General features: G+C 45.0%; 1 protein-coding gene across 5 annotated transcripts in view; it reads left to right on the forward strand.

Moving 5' to 3' along the window:
- Positions 1-4,825: 4,825 nt before the first annotated feature.
- The window catches only part of SETD5 (SET domain containing 5), an 81,496-nt gene continuing 64,483 nt past the window's right edge, over positions 4,826-21,838 (forward strand). For 2 of the 5 annotated variants that reach the window (XM_053294315.1, XM_053294319.1), the window contains exon 1: positions 5,031-5,414. The gene's annotated coding sequence lies outside the window, so the exon portion shown is untranslated. Of the gene's footprint in view, positions 5,002-5,030; positions 5,415-21,838 lie in introns of those variants that run through there. The other 3 variants (XM_053294317.1, XM_053294320.1, XM_053294316.1) reach the window with 2 other exon arrangements.

Consider the following 21,838-nt stretch of genomic DNA (forward strand, 5'->3'; position numbering starts at 1 on the left):
GCAGAGTCCTGCTGGTGGGTGCACAATTTACTAAGTTTATGTACCAGCAAAAGTAAAGAAACAAATTGCCTTGAGTATTTGGAGCTGGTGAATCTTGGGGGTGAGAGCAGCTGCAGAGTGAGTTGTCTCCATAACTATAATAGAAACCATGAAGAATTTGTGAAAGGAGGTGGAAGAGGATTGTGCAAGTAAGCACAATGGTAATATTAAGGCATTACGCCAAGATTTAGGAGTGGTTTGATTTGGCATCCCATCTATGCTGTTTATGACCAGTGTTAAGCAATACGCAGCCTGATACTTCCAAATACATGCAAATAGGAAGACCTACTTTTCCTGACTCCCAAGTGAATATACATAGGATTTTAGTCTTAATCCGTTGTGTAGTACTGCTATTTCCCCAGTTCTTCTCTGGCCACCTTTGGACTGTCTTGTTTCCACAGCAAGTGGCATTCCACTTGCCACCTATCTAGCATAGCTTTGATACTTCTAACCCCTGTGCCCTAGGCAACAATACCATTGCTACCGCTGTCTCCACATCCCTCTCGTGCTTTGGGATTGGGGCCAGATTTGGCCCAGTGGCCATCAGCTGGTGATTCTTAGGGAAGATGGCACTACTGCTAGCCAGTGCTTTGTGTGAAAGTACAGACATACCACCCTATGGTTGCAGCTCTCTTAGGTGCAAGCAACTGTAAGCCAGTCAGGTGACCCTGCAGATGATGGTAGCTGGTTGCACTTCATGGTATACAGAGTGTGACCTTGGGCCATTGGACCCCTCTGGCTTTAGTCTTTATTCAGAACTGAAAAAAGCCTATGTATGTGTAACTGCATTTATTCACATTCATCAGCTATTCTTGTCTCTTCAGCTCCACCTGTTGTTGTCTTTGCCTCTAGTTTCTCTGTTGTTTCTCCCCCACTATCAAAACCTAAATTGTTGTTTTGGGGGGCAGGGACCTGCCTCTTATTGAATGCTGTAATGGTCTATATACATTGATAGTACTGTATAAATGAGAATGTATACAAGTTTTCAAGAGTTACTATTATTTGAGGGCTAGGACTTTATTTACCAAAAAAAGCCATTAAACAAGTTACAGCATGGTTTCTAGAAAGCTGCAGGCACGACATAGCTACATGGCAGGAATTCTGTTCACTTAGGTTGCAATCCTGTATATTTACCTGGGAGTAAGCACTATTGAAATCAGTGGGGCTTGCTGCTGAGTAAGTGTACATGGGGCTGCAGTGCTAAACTCAAGTTCATGTAAGTCCTATTTAAGTAATTTACTTCTGAGTAAATATTTCTTAGGCTCGGGACAGTATGAGGCAGGCAAACTCACAACACAAATGGGAACTGATTGACTAACCAATGTGTGACCTTAAGGCATAGTTGGACACCTGATACAGCCATCTTGCGGAATCTAGATTGGATCAATGCCTGGATGGGTGACCACTTGGGAACCCCATATAGTCTTGTCTGATATCCACAAAGGAAGAAAAATGGGATATAAATTAAATGTACAGGGTGATGGATTTGGGATTCTCCTGTCCTACTGGAGGCACTGATAAAGCTAAAATTGAGTTGGGAACGGTGGGGGTAGGGGAGGGTGTTACTGTGCAACATGCCCACGAATGCAATAAACAGACTTGGCAAAGGGAGAAAAGGGGTGCTTTTCTTTTTCAGACAGGCAGTGTGTCCAGGACACTTTCAAAGTGACTTCAAAAGCAATTTCTCTGCCTGTGTAAATGACATTTCTACCACCAGATGTCTCTCTCTCCCACTTTGGCACTGACATGGAGAACAGCTGTGGCAGTTTCCTGTTCTCTACATCCTGGCGGAGGAGTGAGGCTGGACTGTTGCATTGTGGGCCTGATATTATAGGAGGAACAGGACTATGGTGGCTTATTTTTTTTTAAACGGAGGGGGCTGGGACCACAATCTCAGCCTAACGAGAAGCTGCATGGACCAATATTAGACAATTACATCCTCCAACTTGCTTAACAATAAAGTTGCTCAATTAGTGATGAGAAACAAAGGTTGCTGCACATTCACATGGCTTATAGGTAAGGTTGCCAGGAATTCTACACCTTTAGCAGCTGAGTGTCAAGTAGAAATTCAATAGGCAAAGCTTCTCAACATGCAGATATGGAAACACCATCTGCTGATTTTCTGCTTTGTCACACAGCTGTTAAAAGGCACAGACCTAACACCACACACACTACCATACATAGCTTTCCCTACTTAGAGGTATTTCATTTCTCCATATTCTTTCACATATTGGTATACCTATAGCATTTTTCTCCCAGTCTCCCTAAATCCTTAAAATGGAGGTCTACAGTACATACTTTGTTAAATTCATTTTCAAAGTTCAAGAGGTGTGATTTCAAAATAGCTTCCCTATACTATAACATTTTATGAAGTAGGCTGCTTGCTTGATAGTATCCCAAAATTCCTACAAAAGCTAGACTACAACAGATCCATATAAATAAATGGCTTACCTACAAATAAGCTGGCAATTCCAATGCACGCGTCCTTGGGTTTAAATTCCACTGAACTCAGTGAAACTTATTTTCAAGCACGTACACACAGGATCAGGCTGTAAAGGCACTCATGACAGCCTTATGGTTCACTCAAATGAGGCTTTAGATTTTGTTTCAAGGGAATAAACCCCACACACAACTTAAAAAGCTTCAGAAGCTGTGCAGATTTCAACAGAACTGTCAAATGGTTGACTGCCTACTTACCACTAGCACACAGTACTTTAAGGCATGACAATATCCCTGTTTCTGTAGAAAGTTGGCGGAGGGGGGACACACACAACACTAGTTGCCATGAAATGAGTGACCACTGCAACAAGCTAGGCAAGTATTGTGGGCTAGTTATTGACAAGGCCTGGTTATTGCTTCTTTGCCCTTGGAAGATTAAGCCTGAAATCCTATGCTGCAGTTGTCAGCTGCTCTATAAGTATACAGAAGTAAAGGAAAGGTCCCTCTGATCCCCATCACGAAGGCCCTACCCACATTCCAGCAAGGTTAGAGTGCTGGACTAGGACCGGGGAGACCTGACTTCAAATCCCCATTCAGCCATGATACTAGCTGAGTGACTCTGGGCCAGTCACAACAACCCTGTGAAGAGAATCCTAAATATGTAGTACACCACTCTGGGCTCCTTGAAGGAAGAGTGGGATATAAAGTGTTTAAAAAAAAAAAAAAGGCATGGGCCCATCTGTTCTCAAATGCTGGTTAACAACCCACTTTGCTCTGGCACTGTGAGATTCCTATCCCTGCATCCCCTCCTCTGGAGTGTCTTGTAGTGTGTAAGCCTGAGGTCAGGGCCTGTGGCTTATTTCCATTTACTGCTGTGCCTCAGCAGCAGCACTGTAATTTGGCTCAATTGCCGGGAGTCGTTGGGGAGGCCATTTCTGTCTGAAGAGCAAGATGAAAATAAAAGAATCAGGCAGAATTAGGCAGTCTTCAAACACATTTGTTGGGTTTCAAGCACACCTCACTCTGCCTCGCTGAGGCTGCATTGCAGCAAGAATAAAAAGCCTGTGTTTAACTGGAGGCCAAGACTGAGAAGGAACTAGGTTCCTTCAAACGCAAGCAGAAGTGAGGGAGGGGCAGAGGAGGTTGCGACTAAGGCAGCCCTTCTGCTCCAGCCCAGATACAGGAAAGTAGAAGAAAGGCATTTCTAATTATCAGAGCCCGCCCATACGCCAAAAAAAGAAACGAGGCCGCTGGAGACACCAGAACACGAGACACGACACACACTGCCCCCCCCCCAGCCGCAAGATCTGGCTGCCTCGCGGGCAGGCGGACACCCCCATCCATATTTTCACTCTGCCTGCTGCGGAAAGTTCCCGGATGCTACCCTAAACTGCGCTGGGGCTTTCTGTGAATTCCATAGCCAGGGAGTTGTCCAGGCAGGTAGTATCTTTTCCTGAAGTAAGCTGTACGAAGCTTGCAATAGGCAATTATTATTCCAGGCCCAAGGATACCGCTTTACGGCCAGAGGCTTCCCCCACAAAGCCTCACTATTTTCTTTTCTCCCCCCGCCCTTGCCTATTCTTGCGAGGCGTTCCTCTCTGCTTTTAAACGAGCAGGGATCAAAACGGTGTGCGTCGAAGAGTTGGGTGGGGGAGGGAAATATGTGCGCCCAAATCCAAGCTGCGCGAGGACTGGAAAGGAATTTAGGGGATACAATCCTTTGCACACTGATTTAGGAATAAGTCCCGGAGAATTCAGTGGGATTTAGCTCCGAGTACAAGCACATACAACAATCAGGCTGTAAGATTCTGCGCATAGGAGGGGAAGTGGTGTGTGTGGTTCGCAGCAAGCAAGAGAACCAAGCGGAGGAGGGGGAGCAGCAAGCGGATCGTTGAAAGGGGCTGAGGGGCCACAACAGGGTTACTGGCAAAGCCTGCATTGCATTCTGCAGTAACGCGAGCTCTAACCTGCCCTAACTAACCAGAAAGCTTTCCGCCTAGCACACCCCCCCTTTCCTGGCGCGAATCTCCCCTGCAGTTACCCCCGCCTGCTCTTTTCCCCTCCTCCAGCTCAGCCACCCAAGCTGGTGCATGCGTCGTGTGCGTTCTGCTCATCCTCCCAAAGCGGTGGTTGCTCAAGGCGCATGCACAGAGGGCTTGCCAGATCCAGCAGCGAACCCAGCCTCCTTTTTCCCGATGCCACGTGTCCCCAAGCAGCACTTAACCCCACGTGGGACTGGCCAAGACAAGCCAATCAAATGGTAGCCTCACCCTCGAGCACGTAGAGCCCTAGACCCACGTGCATTGAGGCGCGGGCAGAAATAGAGTTTGAGCAGAATTCAAACGCCAGTCAGTGAGCAAGCCGCTGCCTCTCTCTTTTTCCCTCCCCAACAAACCACTCGCCTCACCCGTCCTGTTCTAATCTAAAGTGCCAGAACAGCCGCGCTTCTTCTTATAGCCCTGAGAATGGTGACGCAACTGGAGTGGCATCTTCAACACCCAATAGGGGCTCGCCACTGTGAAGGTACAGCGGCTAAGGCTGTCGGGTTACAGACAACGGGGTGCGAGAGAGACTGCCCTCCTCGGCTGGAGAGCAAGCGCGGCCAATAGGAGGTGGAAAAGAGTCAGGAGGTGTCGCTTGAGAAAACTGAGGAGGTGGAGATCGTGCGGAAAGCCCGGCCAATGAGTGGAGCCGGGGGTGTGGCTGGGGCGCCCCTGGCGCCAGCGCTGGGAATCCCCGTGCACTAAGTGCCGTTTCCGCCCGGCCTGCTGAGGAGGAGCTGCCGGCCGTTTGCTGTTGCTGCGGAGGGGGAGGGGCCGTGGCTGCTTGTGGCCGCTGCGCTGTGGAGCCAAGCTTTCGGTCCCGCCTGCCGTCTAGGAAACACCGTGGCGCCAAGCAGGGCCTAGTGCCGGGAGCCCGGGCAACGGGCCGGACAGGTTAGCTACAGCCCATAAGGAAGTGGAAGGGGGAGGTGAGAGCGGAGGGGGGGCACCGCTTGAGAGGGGTGCTTGGGGAGGGGGAGGGGCGGGAAACTTAGTGGGGGGAAGAGAGAGATCCCCTGCGTGGTCCTCCCTTCATTTTAGCGCCCCGTCGCCTCCTGCTTAGTTTCCACCAATTTAGTCCCCCAGTTGCCCCAAACCCTGGAATTCCCACCCGCCTCAACTCACCCCACCCCCCCGTCATGTTGGTTGGGATGGCCGGGCGGAGGGGGGGGATGGGAGTGCAGAAAAGTACTGAGGTTGGTTCTTCCAGGGAAGCGAAGTCTCTCGCATTTGGGACGAGTGGGGGGAGGAAGAGAGGGGGAGGTTGTGCTCCCTTGTCTGCGCCTGACACCCAGCTTTCTCTCCAGGCTTGGGGGCGTCTGGAGGTTGAGAAGGGGGTGTCTATCTGCGGTGGGGGCTGGGTTGCGCGCGTGGGAATCCCCGTCGAGGTCTGCACAGAGGGAAGCCTGGCCCAAGTGGAGGGTGGGGGAGGGCAGGGAGGTGGGGGGGTCTGCTCTCCATGTCGCTCGCACCCGCCCTTTCTTTCCTGGGGTGGGGGTGCGGAAGGAGCTTGCCCCGTGCTGGGCGCTGGAGGAGAGCGGGGGCGTCATGGCGATCCTCTCCTTCTCCTGTGTGTCTGGTCTGAGGGGGGATGGGGGAGCCTGGAGTATGGGGGTGGGTGGGTGGGGAGGGAGAAGGGGAGGTGATGGTGAAGGGAACCTAATTAATTCATTGTATTTGGGTTCCTAGGCAGGGTTTCTCTCGATGTAGTGTGTGTCTGTGGAGAGAGGAAATAGCCAGTCGAGGCTTTTGTGGAAGACCTACTGTGAGATTGTGGGAAAATCCCTTTCTGGGACGATGGCTTCCACATCAAAGCAGCTGTTTGCCAGGAATGGGTGTGTGTGTGCGCGCTCCTGTGTGTGAGTTCACCATTGCCTCCCCTCCACCCCTCCTCCATGTGCTGAAGCAGCTTCCCCTGAGCTGCTCCTTCCCATCTCACCCCCCCCCCTTCCTCTGCTGTCTGCTTCTGACTTGCTGGCTCCTTCAGGCAATGGGGGAGGAGGTGTTTGACCTGCATTTTCTGCTTTCTCATGGTGCTTGTGTGGCGATGGTGCTGCACTTTAATAATCCTCTTCTCCTTTTCCCTTGTCTGCTGTTGGAGGCTGCAACATGGATTTTTTCTTGCTTTTCATTGTCTGTCATGTGTGTGTTCTTGGGGTACATTTTTAGGTTTTTTGCCTTGATCTCAGCACCCTCACTGGCAATGCAGTTCCTTGTAAACACAGTAACAGTGCTGTGGCAAGGTCGCCATAGCCCCTGTCTCCATCAGCTTGTCCTTGGGGTGCCAGTGGCTTGCTGTTTGAAACAGAGCCCTCCTGTGTTCTGAGACAAATCCTCCTTATAATTTGGGGAATAATTTGGTAATCTGGAAAGAGATTGGTAGGGGGCAGAGAATGTCAGGATCTTATTTGAGAAGAGTGTAGTTGAGAGGTCTGTGCATTCAACTAGGAGAATCTCCTTGTGCTTCAAGCAGCAGCCCCCATATCCAGAAAGTAGAGGGGAACAAAATATACCATTGAGATTGCTTCTGCTGATGCTGGTGTTTCTTTAAGGAGATAATGGCCCTTGCAGTGTGGCCTCCTGCAGTTTCTCTCCCTGGCCCATTATGTAATTGGAGTATTTAAGGTTCACTCAGGCAGAGTCTGTGGGCAGCAGAATGAATTGATTTTGTCTTGTGGGGGGGATGGGGCCGTGGCCTCAAAAACCACGATTTTTGGCAGCAATTGCAGATCCCAGATTGCAAAAATATTTTCCAAATGAGCTCTCTGGTGACTTGGATATGGGTTGCAGGCTAGATGACGATATACTGCTTTCTTAGTGGTGTGCAGGACTCCCCCTTTTCACCTATGAAGGTGACATCAGGTATTTATTTCCCCTCTACTGCTGTCCCAGGAAGTCAGCTTTGTGTCTTGCAGCACAGAGGTGACTGAGGGTGTTGCTTTGCCTTGGATCCTGTGGGTGAGCATTTAAGGCGGTGACAAGCAGCTAATGTTGGCTCTGGAGCTCTGGTTGCTACGTGAGAAGCTTCAGTAGTGTTGGCTGCTGTCTCCAGGGAAGGACAGCAGCACAACCTCCATTAGTGCTGCACTTAAGATATGGTTGGTTCATGCACTGAGAGAGGACTTCTTTCTGGGGCATGAAAGCTTTGAACCAGAAGGATGTGAATTTAACCCAGCTGGCTACAACTACAGGTTGTTCATTTTTGGTGGGTTTCCCCCTTCCCTTTCAGTCTTTGGGGCTGCTTTAGAATGTAGCCTGAAAATCTAGAGATGCCTTGTCTGTCTCATTTTCACCCTTTGCAAATCCAAGACAGTGAGAATTGATCAGATCTTTCTGAAGTGGGAGAGATGCAGCCTCTGGTCTGTGACTGCAGTCTCTGTCTGACTTCAGCCTCCCTTCCAGTAAATCAGAGAGCCAGATGCTTTCCTTATTGTTTGTAGGTCTTTTTCCTCCCCTTCCATTGCCTGGGCCCCTTGCCTTATTGACAGGAATTTCTGCTTTGTGCAGTGGGTGTGTACAGCAGACACCAGCCTCCTAGCACTGAGAGTATTTTTCATTGAAGGTCTAGAGTGCGGTCAAAATGTGGCACATTGAGTCTTTGCAATTGGCAGTAGAGTCTAAGGAACTGCCCCTTTCAGCAGAGGCAGAGATACAGCAAATACATCTCTCTTTCTATAGGATAGTACAATGTTAGTTTCTTTCTGAGACTAGCTTATAAGTGATTGTCCCCTATCCTAGTCTTGTGGGGAACCTACAAGACTAGGCGCTTGTGTACACATAGATTTGAAAACCTGATAATTAGCCCAGTCAGATCTCATAGTTAAGATTGTGTGATGTGGACTTTCCTAAGGAAGTGGCTTATTGAAGTGTGAGCACATTCTAGACACTTTATTTTCTGTTTGATTGTGTTAGGAGGCAAAGGTGCCCTTTCCTAGCTGGTATAATATGGACAGTTGCCTGAGTTTCTCCATGCTGGAAGCACCAGAGAAGAAATAATTACATATTGGGGGCATAAACACTACTGGCTATATTTACAAATCCTGTGTACCCCAAACCCATCCTTTAACTGACTTGTCCATGGACTGGAATGATGCTGTCTTCCAGATTCATAATCTGGTTGTTCTCATGAAGGCTCACCATAGTGTGTTTTGTGCACTTGTAAATAGATGTTGCTTTACACACAAACATTCCATAAATATACCAAAAGAACCTTACATAATCTACATTACGTGATGTAAACCGCTAACTATGACACTTTAAATTCATATTTTGGCCTCCTAATATGACATAATGCAGTAGTAAACTGTAAGTTTTCTGATAAAGCATTGTTTTTACCTGTAGTACTATTTGCAGCAATGCTGGCTAGGGCTATAACTAGTTTTAATAGGTTTCTGTTATGAAGAAAGACATTGTATTACTAAATCAGAAGTGGTGGTTCCATAGTTGGAGGATGCAAATGTACCTTATATAACAAAAGATCCTAAAAATATATTATATTGGAAACCAGAATCACGATTGATAGGACTGCAAAAATAGTTCAAATTCCCAGGAGACAAAATTAAGTTTTTAGTAGACAGCATAAAATTTTAGGAGCCTTGGCAACCAGACACCTGGATTTTTCTGGCTCTGATGATCTCACAGCACATGAAGTCTTGATACAATGACTTGATGTGTCAGCACCTTGAGTTTCCAGGGTTCAAGTTGGGTTCTAGGAAAATGAATGTTCTTACTAGAAGGTATATGTGACCTGGATGTCACAATCTGTTTTACTTAAGAATGCTTTTCTTTGGATTTTTAGCTCTTCCTACAGTTGTAGTATAACTGAAAATTTGGTTGTAGCACTGTTTGATTTTAGCACACTGAAAACCCTTACTGTTGATGAGCATCAAACAAAGCCCAGGAGCTTATAGGGGCCTTCAGAATATCCTGCAGCATGTTTTCTGCACTCCATACAAAATACTGAACTATCTTCAGGGCAAGTATGCATTAGTATCAGCCTGCTTTCCCTATGCCTTTTCCCTCTAAACCAGAAGTAAAGTGGCAAAGCGCATATTTAACGTGCACTGGTGTTCTGATTACTGTTCAGTTCAAATTGAATTGACATTTGGTGAACAAAAATTGTAGATTTGGCCCCTTGACATCTGCTTGATGGGGAACTTGGCCTTTCAGCCCATTTGAGCTTGGCACCTCTACTGTAGAGTGCTGCTTTTCTCATTGATAACTAAAACACTTTGCTACATCAGAACAGGACACTAATTGGATGCTAACCCAACAGGAAAAAGGCACTACTGGTTAAACTACATCACTTAGGCTTTACATGGAAGTATCCTATCCTGCTCTTGACATCACCCATTTTATCCAATAGTATTTCACATTAGAGGTCATGCTGGTTTGGTTGCATGCACATTCGTGCTTGATGCCCATTGAGTTGTTCTCAAACACAGATCTTTGCAGAGACACTACTTACGTTGAAGTCAGACTGAAATTGCAGCATTGCTATGTAGTGTTCTGAGGATATTATCAGATCTTTGTAAATGTACAGACACTAGCATTGAACAAATGAAATTCAATAGAAAGGTGTTATTAACAATGAACTTCTAACGTGGAAAAACTGGATAAAACCTGGCTAGCTTCTAGGTTCTCAGTTCAGATAGTGGCTAACAGAACAGATAAGAAGAATAGCTTTGAAGTATTTTTGTTCTGACACTTGCCTTTAGCAGCATAAGGTAATAAAAGACAATTGGATATAAATGCACAGTGTTTGGGGAAATTGAAAATTTAGTTCTGCTTCACTGCCCTAGCACATTTTATTCTTGTTAGAGTCATTTCTGGAGCAATTTTCTCAGGTGTCCAGTTGAAGGCAGTGGGGCTATGCTACACTACTGTAAAATAGATTCTTGGGTGCATTGTTTAGGCAACCGTTCTAGAATTCATTTATTGTTGGAGTAAGTCCTGTTGAAGACCAAGACAGTTCTGAAGACTTGCTGCTGAAGACCCAAGACAGTTCTAGAGACTTGCTTATAGCCTCATTTGCTGTACCTTTAATTTAAATATGCTAGTGAAATACCAAATTTATACAAGTTTGATTCACAATATTTGAAGGAAATTCTCTTGCAATAACAATTACTACTTGACTAAGTGTATATGTTCAAAATTTGCTCACATAACTATGACAGATGCTGCTCTTCTCCCCAGCTTATTTAAACGTGTTTTTACCATACAAAACCCATGGAACCTGGGTTACTAGAACTGCTACACGGATATTTATGCCAAATAAATATGAGAAGTACACACTAAACACTGTGTATACTTCCATAAATTAAATATCCAATCATGAATACTTGAGTCAGAACCACTGAAATAGGTGTTGCTTCTTCACAATTATGGCTTAGCATAGCAAATCTCCTCTTTCACTGAGAACTGTAGGGTGTGTTGAGAAACAAGAGTGTCCTCAGAAGAATATCAGCATCTTACTAGAGCAGAGCCTTCTCTATTCCTCCTCAGGATGTTTGTCTCCCAAAGGAGTGTCAATCCTTTGACAGTTGCTTTTAGCATATGGATAGAACTTGGCTAATGGGAGATTACAAGTATTATGGCAAAGGAAATTTTGGAAATAACTTCATATCACATCACTAAACTCGATCCTCTTTGTCTGCAGGGGCTGGGGAGTGTGTTCCTCTTTGAACAGATAGACCCCAAACCATAAGACTTTTTGTGTCCAAGCACACATGAGCACAGCCTACTCAGTGCATCTTCTCAGAAGTTTTAAGCCATTGAATAATACCTGAATCTTTTAGGTTACAAGAACAAGGTGAAAATTTGATATTATAATATGTCAGAAGATTTCTCCTCTTCCCATTCTCCAATATTCAGAACTTACCTTTGTCCTACTGGACTCATCCTAGGGATGGGGCTTGAGCAAGCTACTAGAAATCTTAGTCTGCGCTTTTAGAGCATGCTCAGAAACGGTTTACTTGCTTATGACTAAATGGGGTTATCTTCCTTTTGCAAGTATTACCTAATTGTACTGGAGGGTTTTGTGTGTTCAAGTTATCACTCCAGAGATGAAATTTGTTTTATTTTAAAATGGCTTTCTGCTCTGGCATTTTTAAATGTAAAACTGAGAGACATTTCTAAAAGTTTTTTAAAAATCTGATCAGCTTAATGTCTCCTCTTTCTCATTGTGGCTTGAAAAAGAGAAACCAAAGCACCAGCTGAATGTGATTTTAGATTATACAAGAGTGACTAAAAAGACCTCATGTTAAAACTGAAGCTGCTGTTTTCTGATGCAAACAAGTTTACTCCTGTTAGTCCTTCAGGGCTCACGAACCTCAAGGTGTGTCAGCTGGATGCTGTTGTATCCTATGCCTCAACAAGACATAAAATGGTTGTTACCAGCTACAGATCATACAGATCTTTTGACATGAACAATCTTTCCTGACATGGTGGTCACAAAAATATTTATATCTGAAATTTTGATAACTAAATTCCTAACTTATAGGAGACCATATTCATTCATTTAAAGTATCTGGTTGATTTAATTTGATGATGAATATTTTATTTAGATTTGTGCCCATGTGTTGGAGATGGAGAGGGCTATAGGACTATCCTGAGATTAGATTGTTGGTCAAAGCAAATAACCCTCACCCCTTAATTCTTCCGTCCATTGTCTCAGTTTTACTCCTGAACCAGACCCTCCTCTCTTCCCCAAAATGTATACTCCAATACAGATTTTGTGTAAGTCAAGGACTACTTGCACCACTGATTCTTACAAAGAAGCAAATGGGTGAGTGACAGCATATTTCAATCAACTCCACTCTATTTCTTATCACACATTATTATAGAAGTTACTTCTTCCCTTGGATGTTTGATAACTTTGACCCCTGTCTGCATTGCTTCATTTTATGTAGCTGCTCCTCCAACCCTGTGGAATACAACTCTACTCCTACTAAAGGTTGCTGAGGAGACCCATGATTTGAACCAAAGTTTTTTAGGTTGAAGGAAAGAGAAGACAACCAGCAGCAAGGTGGATGGACTCGATTACAACAGCAATGATTGCACCACTGAGAGACTTTAAAGGCCAAATTGAAGACAGATCATCCTGGAGAGAATCTATCTATGTGGTCGCTAAGAGTCAACACTGACTTGACGGCACTTAATCAATCAACTGTCATTGTATCAACTGGACCTCCTTGTGTGCACGCGCACATGCAATTGCTTGCTGTTAACATGCTGTAGAATCAACAAAACATTGATTACCTTTGGGCCAGATTTTATAGTTCAGCACACTTTTAAAAACATCTTATTGATCAAAATGGAGGGCTACTCTGCAACTGCAAACCTTTTGTTACGTGGAGGCTGCCTTCACAGTTCTGGCATCTTTGTGGTGATCTAGATCACTGGTTATAGTATGATGACAAATTTGCCAATTTGGGTGTATTAACAAGTCTGTTTGAATGCATGTTGTACCACAAGTGTTGCTGTTTTCATCGGCACTCTTTGGACAGCTGTCTTGACAGTAGCAGTTAATGATTGTTAGAAGATGGTCAGGGACAGGGTAGCTATAGGCCTCATATTCTGACACTGAACTGTAGGTGTTAGATTAGTGATCTAAACTTGCATCTCAGGCAGTGATTTGCACTGGTTTAGTGAACTGGTTTTAACTGATGCCAACCCTATTTTGGTGTTTAAGGATGGCTTATTTCAGATTAGTTTAAATCTGTTCCTAATTGACTTGTTAAGACTGAAATAGGTCTGATAAAACAGAAATAAACTTTCATTTAAAGATTTGCACTAGTTGAACTAGATCCATGAATAGTCAATAGTTGTTTGTTTAAACCAGAGCAGTTTTGTGTGCTGAAATCTTGTATCTTGCTTAAATATGTGGCCTTCTGGTAAATCTGGGTTCAGTTTACAGCATTGTGGATTGGCAAGTTCTTTGTTTCTGAAAAATGGGGATTGCTCTGTTTTGTGGCATTTTTACTTGCCCACTTTGGGTGGACTCAGTCTTACTTGTGCTGTGTTTGTCTAATACCATTAAAATGAAAATATTATTTGAAATCTGTTTACTGCAGATTTAAAAACCCGTATATTCTGAAAGCACTTTATTCTGATCAAGCGCATATTTTTGAAAAGCATTGTATTTTTGTGGTGTATTCTTTTAGATACTTAATAACAAATTATGTCATATAGTAGGTAATTAGTCTGTATATTACCACATGGGAGAAATTCTTTACAAAAGTAGGGAGAGTATGAGGCTTGAACTTCAGTTACTATACAGTAAAAGGTTAAAAAGAGAATGAACATTACTATAGCTAGATCAATTTTGAAATAGTCCAGTCAAAAGGGTAGTTGCACTAAAACATAGCTGGGACAGATCCAAATAGTACACATTTGTGATAAGCAGCAGCTTGTTTTGAGAATGTATTTCTGGCTGGTATGCACTCCAAATCCCAATATGCTGCACTCCACCTTAAATCATATTGCATGCTGGGACATGTGGTTGTCACTGCTGTCAACTCCATATGAAATAAAATCAACCCTTTGACTTTAACAGCACTGTACAGTAATCAAGATGTTTCCAGGCTTTATAGTTGTAACCTGCATGATCATAAAGTGCTCCCTTCATTTTAAAAGCATGAGAGACATGTCTTTCCTTTCTGACAAGTGCCTGTGTTTGTCTGTTGCAGTAAAGAAGGCGGTCTTGTGACACCTTAAAGGCCAATAAATTTATTGCAGACAGAATGAACTTTTGTGCACAAAATTGTATTGGAGAGGTTAGATTTTGAAGATGTTAGATCTGTTTGTGTACATCAGTGCTGTATAACTTTGGCCCTCTTGCAGATGTTGACCTACAACTCCCACCATCCATAACTATTGGCCACTGTGGCTGATGGGAGTTGTAGTCCATCAGCAGCTGGAGGACCGAAGTTGTGCAGCCCTGGTGTATGTGTGTGTATTGATTACATTTCTAGACTGCCCCATCCAAAGACTCTGGGTGGTACACAACAAGTTAAAAACATAAAAAGAAACACCATTTGAAACACACTTCTTAAAATGATATAAAAACAATTCAGAACCATTTAAAACCAATAAAAATACTTTAAAACAATTTTTAAAACCTTGGAAGGTCAGGCCAAACAAGTAAGTCTTTAGGGCTCTCTTAAAGGCCAACAAAGAGCCTAAATTATGGATATCTGCTGGGAGTGCATTCCATAGGCCAGGAGCAAGGCCACAAAGAAGGCCCGACTCCGAGTCACCACCAGACGTGCCGGTGGTAACTGGAGATGGACCTCACGAGATGACCTCAACATGCGATGGGGTTCATACAGAAGAAGGTGCTCTCTAAGGTAGCCCAGACCCAAGCCATTCAGGGCTTTAAAGGCTGAACACATTTTATAAAATGTCACCTTAATTTGAAGTTGGTGGCAATTCTGCTTATATCTGCTCTTTAAATTTTTACAAATATTTTTCTTGGTTACTGTCCAGTAAAGTGTGTTGGCACTAAGAGGACGTGAAGACCTAGCCAGAAGAGTTTTATTTTTTGCATGTAACATAGTGTGAATCTTTGAGCTGTATCTATGATCTGTTTTCAGGAATTGCATTTGAAACTGCTGCATATGCTTGCTCTTGTTTATCTCTTGGGTCTGGTTTCTTTCAGCTGCTGCCTTAAATGCTGAGATCCTGCTCTTGGTTGTTAAAAAGCATTCTCAGGGTTTTGTGAGGATTTTGAGAGTGACTATGGATTGATGTGGTTATGATAAATGAGCCAGATGGCCACCATTGCTTGCTTACTATATTGCTACTATAGGTCCCAAAAACAAACATTTGGAATTGCAGGTAGGAAGGATATGCATGAACCTATTCAGGGGCCCTTTTATGGGCCTCTGAACAAGTTTGAACACAGGCTGGTTTGAAGGCTCGACGGAGGAGGCGTGTCTGCCTTTAAGGGTGGGGGAAGGTGCACTTCCCTCGCCACGTTTTCCCCGCCGTTGCTCGGTTTGTCAGGGTGCCAGCGTACCTCCCTGGTGGGAGAAATGCAGCCGGGTGCAGGGGCAAGTGCACCCTCCCCCACCCTTAAAGTGTCCCCCCCCCGCTGTTGAACCGGCCCCACCGGTTCTGCACACATCCCTGGCAGGTAGGACTACTAGTTAACAGTGCAGAGATATTGAATAGCTCTAAGATATTAACACTCATAGTCGCCCAGAAGACTAACACTGAGGGCATAACTGAATCTCCCAACAGTGTAAAATCTTGCTCCTGGTAAAATTGAATAATCTTAGATCCAGTGAATCATTCAGTTTTTTCTGCAGTGCTTATCTGAACTAGGATGCTTGACTTCTATGCAGACTAAAAACTTCACTTATTGAAGGCTTGGGGGATCTCCTGGGTATTGTGGTTGGAAGAGGAAATAGTTAATGAGGCTATGTCTGAGAAGGCAGGGAAGTAGATTAGGAAGTGCTGGATCTAGAGGTGTGGGAAGGGAGTCTTAGCCTTTTCTACAAGCTTTAGTTGTGCTGCCGCTGAACTCTGGCTGTGATGCAACCTCCAGTCATTACCTCCATAAAGGAGGTACTGATTCCAAGTAGTAAAATGTCTTCCTTTTGGAGCACATCAAAGGACCACTGCTGATAACTGCTTACCTGCGGTTGTTGAAATTTGTTCAGCTCCTTACAAAGTAGCTTCATTCTTTTTACTATCACCATTTATGTTGCTAAATCTGATTCTTCATTCAGATGACATCATTCGTGAGACCCAGGTTCCCAACCCCCTAGCTGCTGGCCAGCTGAGTTAATTATGAGAATAAGAGTGAGTTGCCTGTACTGTGCAGAAGATGAGGCTGAATCCTTGTGATGGTCCTATCTGCTTCCTGAAGCCTTAAAGAGAAATAGAGAGGTAGCTGAGTCACAGCTTAAGAACTAGCAGATAATACACTATTTAATGCCAGATGTCTAATGTGTATGTATGGTATAGGACTTGTAGGTAACAGCAGTGTGTTGAGAGGGAGGCAGGTGCAGCAGGAGCTGGCAGAGAAGAAACAATTTTTGATATGATAGCTGCAGTTTCCTAATACCAGATATAGTTAAGAATGAATGTTGGGCAGTCAAGCAGGCCTTTCTGCATGAGAAACAAATGCAGAAACCTCTCTGGCATAGCTTTCACTCAGTGTATTTGTCTATAACTGAGCTATTTCTTTTGAAATCTAGACAGAGAAGAGCTGCTTCTGAAAATTTGAGATTTTCTTAAATCATCTATCTATCTATCTATATTAGTAATTTTCGAAGACAGGCCATGCGTAGGGACGTGGTAGAAAGGAAGTGATTGGTTGACAGAGTTCCAAGCAGAAGCACCTGATTGGGCAGTGGGGATTCCTTTTGCAGACCCCGCCTGCTATCATTTTATATAGATTCCTCTCCTCTACAATCAAGAACATCTTCTGACCAGTAACAGTTGCATCCTAACTGACCTTAATCATCACAGGCCCCTTTTCCCTATCCACATATGGAATCCCCACTGCCCAATCACCATGGTGCTTCTGCTCTCACAGGCTCCTTCTCCCTATCTGCATATGGAATCCCCACTGCCCAGTCAGGTGCTAATGCTTGCAAACTCTGTCAGCCAATCGCCTCCTTTCTACCACATCCCCACGCATGGCCCATCTTGGAGAATTAATAATATAGATAGAAAGATAGATGATGATAGCAGGCAGGGGTCTGCAAAAAGATAGGTTGTGAGGGAGAAAAGAGCCCCTTCAGGAGAAGGAGGCTGCCGTTGTGAGAATTAGATGAGGAAACAAGATGAACAAAATCTGTTCTCAGGGAGGGAGAGAGGAAAAAAAACATGAAGGGAGGGGGAAGAAAGAGTGGGGAAGAGTGAGTGGAGGAGAGAGAGAAAGAGAAAAAGGGAGGGGAAAGAGAGACAGAAGGAAGGGCAAGGGATGGGCCTGAGGGGAATGAGCGGCCATGGCAGCACTAGCAGCAGGGAAGGGCCCAGTCAACCACTGCTGCTGTTTGGGGCTACCGAGGTCATTGTCAGAGGAAGGCAGGCAAGGGACGGGCCCGGGCCTGTCAGTGGCCTGAGGAGAGCGAGCGGCCATGGTGGTGGCAGCAACGATCAACTGCTGCTGCTGCTCCTGGGGGGAGGAGTAGGTGCAGGGCTCAGGTGAGGAGGTCTCTGGGGATAGGGGGCTGCAGCTTGGCCAATAGGTGGCAGCAATGCTGCATCCATGACCAAGAAGAGTGAGGGGGATGGAAGCAATGGGATGGAGGAGGAGCAGGAGTGCAGCTCAAGTGAGGGTGGGGAGATCTCTGAGGTGAGGGAAACAATAAAGTATTAATGGGCAGATACTCTAGAGCACGCAAGAGTTCCAGCATTGAAGCAGAGATAAATAATGGCAGCTGCCAGGATGAAGAGGTGGAGGGTCGGCAGGTGAAGCCCCTCCAGCTGGAAGAGGTGGGTGGATGGCGAGTGAAGCCCCGTCGGCCAGGAAGAGGAGGCGCGGGGAGAAGTAATGGCAGTGGCGATGAGGAAGTGGGCGGACGGCTGGCAAAGCCCCGCCAGCTGGGAGGAGGAGGTTGGAGGCGGCGGCGGGATGGCCTGGCCCTGGCCCGCCCACTGGGAAGTGGCGGTGAGCCAGCCTAGCCTGGCTGGCAGCAGTGGGACAGCCTGGCCCGAGGGTGGGGGGCGGCAGTGGTGGGGAGTGGCCAGTTGGCCAGCCAGAAAGCCAGGCATGCTGGCATGTGGGGGTGGGTGGGTGGCTGGGCCCAACTAGAGGCACAGATGCTCTGCGCCCAGGCCCACTACTATAGATATAAATTTAGTGATACTAAGCTAGTGTAATTCAATAATATAGCATATGTAAGAAATTGTTCTTCAGAAAGTATGACAATACATGGGCAAAACTTTCACTTTCCCAGACTGCAGTTGTTTTGACATGAATGAGGGTGATCAATAGTGAACTGCAAGCTTTTGGTCTGACTTAACTATTCATAAAAGGCATGTTAAGCTCTCTGTTAATGAGCTAGAGAATCTCTACACTTCGTATTGGTGGACTTGGCAGAAAGATTCATTATTGCTCTAACTTGAACCTTGACAAATTTTCTTTGGAACTAGGAGCTAGCCCAAAAATTCAAGAGTCAGTCAATGGACACAAAATTACCAGACTTGGTAATGAACACTATGTGGGGAGGATAAATGGGCTTCCCTTTATCCTCTTTACAAGTGACATCCTTAGAATAGAAACAGGACAAATTAATATTTTATTAATTCTGCCTCTGAATATCCTGTTCTAGGTGCTATGGTTAAATTTCCAGGTGCCATGGCTCCCTGGTGTCTGGGATTTGTCAAGCCCTCCTCTAATAGTTACTGTCAGCAAAGGTTGTAAGATGATAAAAATGGTAGGTCATTTAATGAGTTAAACACAGAGTACAAGTCAGCATGATGAACTGGAGCTATTCTTGTGGTAAAAGTAAAGGTGTGCCGTCGAGTCGGTGTCGACTCCTGGTGGCCACTGAGCCATTTGGTTTTCTTTCGTAAAATAAAGTAGGGCTTACTATTGCCATCTCCCACACAGTATGAGATGATGTCTTTCAGCATCTCCCTATATCACTGCTGCCCGATGTAGGTGTTCCCATAGTTCCCATACTTCTCCCATAGTCTGGGAAACACACCAGCGGGGATTTGAACTGGCAACCTCTTGCTCGCTAGGCAAGTCATTTCCCTGCTGCACCATTAAGTGGCTTGTTCTTGTGATAACGAGCATGAATTGTCCCCTTTGCTAAGCAGGGCCCACCCTGGTTTGCATTTAAATGGGAGACATGTATGAGCACTGTAAGATATTCTCAGTGGATGGGGCCACTCTGGGAAGAGAATCTGCATGCCTGCATTCAGAAGGTTCCAAGTTCCCTCCCTGGCATTTCCAAGATAGGGATGAGAAAGACTCCTGCCTATAACCTTGGAGAAGCTTCTGCCAGTCTGTGTAGACAATACTGAGCTAGGTGGACCAATGATCTGACTCGGTATAAGGCACTTTCTGTGTTCTGCAGTCTCTCAAACCCACTACCTATATAAAGTCCATTGTAACCTATACTCTGTTTACTGAGAGAGTGTCACATTGAAGGTGTTGCTGTGGGTTTTGGAAAGCATCACTAAAGATAGAATGAGTATGGGGGCTGAAGATACCTTTAGTCCAGTATTCAGCCCTGGTTTCTGACATTTAGAAAAGCATATATGCCAAAATGGTACTTCCTAAAAGATGTGAAGTAGGCATGTGCATGGATCCGGCCAAGGCAGTTCAAATCTGAACCAGATTAGGACTGGCCCAATCTCTGAACCAATTCATGGACCAGTTCAGGGTCTACTTGTAAAGGGGACTCCATAAGGATTTAAGTCACTAAAATGGCCTCCATGCATATGTGGAGGCCCGAATTGGGCTGCAACTGCCCCGGGCTACTCTGAAGGAGGCCAGTGGGTGTGTGGGGGAGCTGCTGCCACTGCCAACCATTCAAGTAAGTAGCCCTGATTCCCCTCCCACACCCTCTAGTTCTAGGAATCCCCCCTGCCCCTTTATTTGCCCTTGAACCAGTCCAGTTCGAACTCTTACCCCCTTTTGAGGGGTTAGTTTGGCTCGAACCCTGATCACTTGAATTGCCCCAGTTTGAATCAAACCAAATTGGTTCATATACCCCTAATGTGAAGAACAGGCTCGGTTAGGAAATGTCTGTCAATGGCTGATAGTCAAAATGGCCATATGCTATTTCCAGGTTCAGAGGCAGTATGAAGACCAGTTGCAGGAGAAGGGGAATGTAGGAGGTCATTGGCAATTATGCTGGGTTGTCTGCCTCTGCTTGCTCCTAGCAGACAGGAACTAGTTTGTTCCTATGCATTATATTTCTTCCTCGAAGTAGGAGGTCACGGCTCACAATTCAGATTCAGTGGACTGACTGGTTGTACTTGGATTTTTGGTAATGAGGACAGATCACATAAAGGTCTCTTTTCTGCTACCCAGATAAAGTGCTCCATTTCTTTGTGACCCAACCAGGCCCATCCCCATTGATTTTTATTGTCACTGAGTTCTTTGTCTTTGCTCTGCTGCTTTGCTTAACTTCTCTTTCTGCTTCAGAAGTTGGCAAATGCTGGGAAATAGTGGTCTAGGCTAAACTATCATGTTTACGAGCCTTACCTTTTCTCCATTGTCTGTGTTTCTGTTCTGTTGTGGTTTGTGCACTTCCCAAAATAACAGGATAAGTGATTCTTCTGAAGGTGTACTTGCTGGAAACATTACTACAGTTCCAGCCCTGGAACTGCTGCTATTTAATGCCTGTGTCCAGACCTTTATTCACTGGAGAATGTAATAATAGAAGAGTGAGTTCCTCAAGTCCTAGAAGCTTGAATATCAAGACGACATGGATGGTTTCCATTGGTAGCAGAAATTGTCAAGATCAGTTTTGATGTACACACTCCTGTTTACTATCTTTAACTTTGCCAGTCTTTAGTTGTACAGTATTCACATTTAGAAATATGGTGGTTGAGAAGGAGGGACATTAAAAAAAAAAGTGTGGGGTAGAGGAAGTGGTTTAAAATGCCTTTCTGCTGCCTCAAGTTGCTGCATAAGTGTTTTGCAGCAATAGAAGTTACTTCTTACAGTTCCTGTAGCACTAACCCTAATGCAGTCTAGTCAGCTTCTCTTCTGGGAGGGAGGGATTGATATCATCTTGGAAGATAGAACATTGCTGAAAGGATCAGGTAGCCTTGTATTTTTTAAAAAAGGGTTCATTTTTCTCAGTGCTAGAGGTACCCATGTTTCATGTATTTTTTGGCATGGTGATTGTTCAATATGTGCCTCTGAGAAATATATACATCTCCATTGCAGCAGCTTTGGTTGTGCTTTGGAGATGTAGTTTTGACTTTTCCAGGGCAGAGCTTGACACACACCTCTGATTTAACCAAAGTGGGGGATGCAGACAGTTACCTTTTGACCGTTCAATCTCCAACTCTGAAAAATTAACATCTATCTAGACACAGCCTAAAAGGCTGTTAGCAAGAGAGGGGGGAGATTATTGTTGGCTTAAAATGAGCCTTGGGTAGACTCTAGGCAGGCCAGGGCACCAAGTAGGAATCTCATCTGTAGTCAACAGGTCACACAAGTATTTTTGTGTTTTGTTTTCCAGAACACACACTGTGCTTTTTCAAGAAGACTTTCACATATTCCTCTTTTTGTGTTTACCTCTGCTTTGGCTGGTAAAGTTTTACTTGGCATCAAGTGGCTTGTTTTGAGTGCACTAAAAGTTTTCAAAGCTTTCCCAGCCTTGGGAAACTAG

This window comes from Hemicordylus capensis, chromosome 2, assembly GCF_027244095.1.
Source record: "Hemicordylus capensis ecotype Gifberg chromosome 2, rHemCap1.1.pri, whole genome shotgun sequence".
Lineage (NCBI taxonomy): Eukaryota > Metazoa > Chordata > Lepidosauria > Squamata > Cordylidae > Hemicordylus > Hemicordylus capensis.